Source organism: Lactuca virosa, chromosome 4 (genome assembly GCF_052849685.1).
Source record: "Lactuca virosa cultivar CGN04683 chromosome 4, Lactuca_virosa_CGN04683_v6, whole genome shotgun sequence".
Lineage (NCBI taxonomy): Eukaryota > Viridiplantae > Streptophyta > Magnoliopsida > Asterales > Asteraceae > Lactuca > Lactuca virosa.
The window spans coordinates 225,919,358-225,925,626 of NC_136429.1; positions in this window are offsets into that span (position 1 = coordinate 225,919,358).

Sequence of the window (6,269 nt, forward strand, 5' to 3'; positions counted from 1 at the left end):
GCATCTTCGTAACCAATGCCCCTTCTTTTGGCAGTAGAAACATATGGACTCTTCTGGAATGGTACACGGGACTATCTCAGACTCAGCCTTTCTCTTGCGTAGAGAAAACTTTTCTGGACTTCCAATGTTGTCATTGCCCATAGAAGGTTGGGATATTGATTTACCAGACAAATTTGCTGACCAGTGCGCCAAATCATTTCTGATTCAGCAGCAATAAGCAAATAAGTCAAATCAATAAGGGTCATGTCGGGGTCCATCATATAGTACTCTCTAATGAACTTACCATATGATTCGGGAAGGGATTGACGAACCAAGTCAACAATCAACTTCCTTGAGACATCGACACCCAACATCCTTAACCTGTCAATGTGTGACATCATCTTTAAGATGTGTGCACACACAGACTTTCCATCTTTGTGTCTTTTTGCCAATAGGGCTTGAGTGACTTTGAACTTTTCAAATCTTTGAACACGTGGGTCTGGGAGATTTATTAGAGGAGGTGGAGGAGATGAAGCATGATTTCCATTTCCACAATCCAATCGTGGAATATCATCTTCACGTGGAAAACCTTTTTCCAACGGATTCAGGAAGATCATAGTTGTCAGACTTTGACATCTACAAAATGGGAGAAAATTCAATTTAGTTGATTGGAATCCTTGATATAACACTCAAATGAAATATCAAGGCTAGGATCCAACACAATATTCTACAACTTGGAAAAGGGATGTCGTAATCCAAATTGCAGAACATTTGAAGGTAGGTAAATGACGATTTACCAATTTCCACCATGAAAAACGAAAATTGAAGGTTTAAGTTTTAAATGAATTGAAACTCCTAGATCTTTTGAGATTCATTGAACTTTTCAGTGTCATGTTTAATCTCGATTATGCCCTTCATTTGTGACTGGGATGCCGAGGATCAATGTTACAGTCACCCAATCGACGTGCCGGTTAACCACACACGCTCCATCGATCTATGACAAACATCGAGTCACCCTTCGCTACCAATGCCAAACCCAACTTAGTGTGCCGGTTAACCACACACGCTCCACTAATTGTCTCGACAAGGGTACAAAGTGTAATTCCATGGAATTGCATCAATTCACTTTTGCCTAAAGTAACTAAGATTGGGAAATTTTGTAAAACATTTAGTTACTTTAACATTCATTATACTTTTAATGAGGAGAGGGTTTGCCCTATCCTACCCGTTCGGCTAACGACCCTCCACCAATCAAGGAAGCGGTGGGTGATGAGTGGACACCCATTAAACGGCCATTTTATAGGCCATAACCTTATACCCCCTTATAGATCGGCTTCGTGAATGAGGCCTACTAACGGTAAGACTAGCAGTTTAAGTTATACATATATAATATTAGACTCTTAACGTTATATAGTATAAGGGTGTATTTTACACTTTTAAAATACTAGGTGGTTTAATTTTATAAATTACACTTTTAATTTACTTAAATATAAACCATATCATTATGGATTTATTAACTCTCTTTTAATTATACTTTTAATTAACTTAATAAAACCATAAGGGTGTAATTTGAACTTCTCAAAACTAGGGTTTTAGAATTTAAAATTTCAAAAATTAACCTTTTAATCAAAAATTTAAATTCCAAAACTTGAGGGCAAGTTTTGAAACATTTTAAAACATTAGGGTTTAGAATTTAAATATTTCAAAGTTAAAATTGTAATCAAAAATTTAAATTCCAAAACTTGAGGGCAAGTTTTGAAACTTTTCAAAACTATCAAGATCAAATTACAAATAATTAAAATTAATTAAATAATTGGTAATTATCTAAATTTGACCTAAATTAATTTTCACAAGATAATCAAAAGCAAAATTACAAATAATTAATATTTATCTTATAAAACAAGTAATTATCTTAATTTTGACAATTATCTATTATTTTGGTAAGGATAATCACCCCAAATTAATAAAAATCGGATTTTATCAATAAAAAACGTTTTTGGTAATTATCCCACAGTAAAATAGGTCAAAAACATGAAAAATCTCGAATCTGATACTCCGACTCGTCGAGCCAACATTGGACTCGTCGAGTTGCCTATGAACTCGGCGAGTCCAGCCTCCAGATCCAAGAAATTTCGATTTTTAGCGTTGAATAATCATCTATAGCATCAAATACATCAAACAAACAGCCTAGGCTCTAATACCACTGATGGGTTTTGAGCACTACATCATTCCTATGGTGTACATGCAAACCCTAAAGCTTTGGATCTAGTTTGTCTAATGAACATGCAATAATCATCCAAAGCCATAAACCCTAGATCTAGCATACAATAATCGAATAACATATGAATTAGGGTTTAGATCTTACCTTTGATTGTTATGTAGTAATAACAATCTATTCCTTTTTGTAATTGGCTTCTGAAAGCTTAGTGTCACAAGTGTCACACCTCTAATGGCTCACAAACACCAAGAGCAAGAGGATGACTTAGGAGAAGAGAAGGAGGCACCAAAAAACGTCCAAAAACCCTAAAGAATGCTCAGCCACGTTTTTGGTGCCTTAGGGGTCTTTAAATATGTGAGGCTATTAGGGTTTTGAACTAGGAAACCCTAATCTGACTGCTTAGGCCCTAAGCAGTCCATGGACTCCCTCCTTAGAGGCCTTGGACGAATTCTTATGGGTTTCCCCGTAGATTTCGTCCACTCCATCCTCTATGGAGTCCATTAGCCCAATATCCAACTATCACACAATTGACAGTTCTAGTCCTCTTTATTTAATTAATATCTTTTAGTCACAAAATTAATTCTCATTAATTCTTGACTATTATTAATTAAATAATATGATTTCTCTTTTAATATATTATTCATATAATATATTAATAAATCAAGCATATCTCTTCCTCCACAAATCATCCTATCAAGTTGCTTTGGTGAAGGCAACCCAAAAGGACCATGCTCACAATCGGGTCAAGTACATACCAAAATAGTTATGGACTTAGACACTAATCCAACACATAGTTCATGTTGTGAACCAAGGCGGGACTAATCATAATGTCCATATCTGCCACAGTAGCCAGAGGGAAAGCATGACGAGTAAACTCAATAGCGTTGGCATGAACAGCCATACAAGACCCGTTCACAAGGCTCAGTCAGGGACAAAAAGGTTGATACCTTGCTGCATGTGCTCAGGAAGAATATCCCTAGAAGAGACACTCCAACCAGGACTCCCAGAAACAACCCCGGTAGACGAAGTAGGAGTTAGATCATGTTAAGAAAAGATACCCCCAAGAGCCAATCCAGGAGCAAGCATAGCTGTAGAAATGAGCTGCTTCGGTGCCTTCTGATTTCCCTCAGACCATTGAACGTCGTCGTCGAGAATCACCATTACTCATTCTTTCTCTTAAGAAGTAGAACCCATGAAGCGAGAGAGACCTCTTCGTTGTTGCACACATCTCCCTATGTTCCCGCCAGTTACATCAGAAGAGATATCGGCAACACTCAGGATAGGTTTCCTCTTCGCAAGGGCACATTGGACACCAGAGATGATCCCCTCCTTACTGTCCTCAACCATCTCGGAAAAGGAAGGAGCGAATGCTTTCGGTGGAAATAAAGATGAGATGAGATGAACCATCGCATGAGAACCAGCACCAGAGGTGGCAGAATCATCCGAAAGTATGTTCGGCTACTCAGCCAGACGATCAACCCTGCACGACAGAGGGTGAGTTTCGTGAAGATCAATCTCACTATACTCCAACTTCCCTTTAAACTTATTACGGGGAACGAAGTCAAACAAAAGCGGGGATTCAACACCTACAAGAACACAACGATCAAGAAAAAACAAGGGGGGAGGAAGAGGAACAAGAAGCTAGAAATAATAGTCATACTGTCAATAACGGTATAGAAGATCGACATTTTTCCCTTCGCCCGCCAGCTTAAAGAATATGTTCGAGGTATTCGTCCAAAGAAACCTGAATACCCTTAAATAGATCAACAATCACCTGTTTATGGGGAAACAGCTTAGGAGTAACATCCGAAAACCCCCGGAATGGAGTCTTGTCGTCAGGAACAAGAACATGACCCACAACCCCCTGGTTATGGGCCAGAATCAATGTTGACCCACAACCACCAGTCCTAATAGTTCTTCGGATTCTTGTCAAGAACATGATGAACTTGTATCAGGTAGCACTAAACCAAAAGAAGAACTTGAAGGCAAAGAAGTTCGAGAGAACGCCGTTGGCATGAAAAATCATGTCGAATGCCACCATGTTTATGAAGAAGCTCGTCCTGAAAACCAGTAAGAAGAAGTCGAAGTCCAACATTAAAAGTCTTCAGAAATACGCCGAATTTCCTCAGAGGAGTAGATAAGATCAAGGAATCAGGAGCAAAGAACTCGACGCCATCATCCAAAGAGAAACCATAATCCCGATGGAGGTTATCGAATTTGAGCGGCGGAAGGAACGATTCCAGGACGGTTAGCCATGAGAGAAGAAAGAAGAAGAAACGGTGAAGGAAAAAAGAAAGGACTGAAACGCGTAGAGAATTAAATGGAAAATAAGGAATGTTATATCAACACATATGCGGGAGCTTCAAAATCTCTACCATCATGACGTAACTGAAAGCACGACAAATGGTCATGTCGCCGAAGAAATCGAAGCGCCCAACACACCCTGAGCCGACACATGTAGAGGCAGTTAGTCCAGATCATCATAGCTAGTCTGCCACAAATGCTACGACTACTGGACCAGGGGACTTGATAAGATATCCCTTGGCGCGGGCCAAGGATCACGTCCCAGCTATGCCAAGAGTCTTGCCCAGCCACCAACATGACTGGGGACTCCCAACAACAGCCATGATGGCGAGTCCCGCGCCCGCGAGCATCTGCCGAACAGAAGAAGATCGTGCGAGCCAGGACTCCATAATGGATATGTTCGCCTCATGACAAAACCCACGGCTCTAAGAGACAAAGATTAAGCCTAATCAGCGCGCCCGATCCTGTCGGGTCTGACGCTCTTGTCTATCGTATGGATTGGCAGGGGGGATCTCAGTATAAAAGATCTCTTTTGGTCCATCGAAAAAGGGAGTACTCTTCATCCTCACCTTAATACTCTCAATACACTCGATACCTCAAATCATTGACTTTACCGTCGGAGCACTCTCCTTGTATCGCCTCCCGGAGAACGGTTGACGTATATCTCTCTGTTGTGATCTTTCCATGTCTTTGTTACAACAATCATCTCAAGAAGCCGGAGTTGGGGAAATCAGTCACATCAACAGGATTCAAAGCTAAAGAGTGAAAGTTGAAAAATCGATGCAGTGGGGAAACCTAGAAATGTAAGACAACATAGTGTTTTTTAGACATAAAAGACAAGGCGCATCTTGTGTTTTTTTTTTACTTTATGCCACTAAAACATGACATACTTTGTTTTATGTTGTAAATGTATCAAAATATGACATAACTTTATGGAACACATATTTGTGTGTCATTAAGCCTTTAGTTTTCATAAAAGATGATATTTGTTTTACGGCTCACATTTTTGTCTGTCATAAAACCAGTGTATAACGTAATTGATATATGATTGAAGACTTATTTTCTAGTGATGTTTGCAATGATTTTGATGTTTTTTTATAAAAAAAATTATGTGTAGTTATTTGCAATATTTTTTTCCCAAAAAAGATGCTCTAAAAGGTTGTGAGATGTTTATGATGAAAAGGGGTTCTTTTCTAATATACATTTATGTACATATATCTATATTCTTTTTGAGACATCTAACACATGTGTGACTCACTAGCTTCTCAAGCATAAGATATTATTTTGACATATGGTTGGGTTAGGGCATGACTGGTAGTGCGGATTTGAAAAAAGTGAAGTAGTCGCATGAACATTTAAGAAGGCTTGTTATTTTTGAAATAGTTTGTTATTGTTGCTTAGTCTCTCTTTATCGGTTGTAATTTCCCCGTACACTTTAAAGGTCTTCTATTTAAAAAGTTTGATGGTTTGGGGGGACTTGTGCAATGTTAAAAATGGTTTCAAAACCTTTAAATGATCTTTTGAGATACTAATTCGAACAAGAACATATGATAGGGTGTTTCACTTGTATATTGTGTGGATGAGACAGTCATGCTCATGTTATAGTTATCTTGTATGTATGTAAAAAAAATGGTGATACTATTGTATATCCCCATGATTTTATCGTACTTGGTAATCATGAAAAATACTTTTTGAAAGATATATTTTTGGATGTACTCTTTTTTGAAATTACAATGTTACAAATTGATGATTCTTTTTGTGAAAGGTT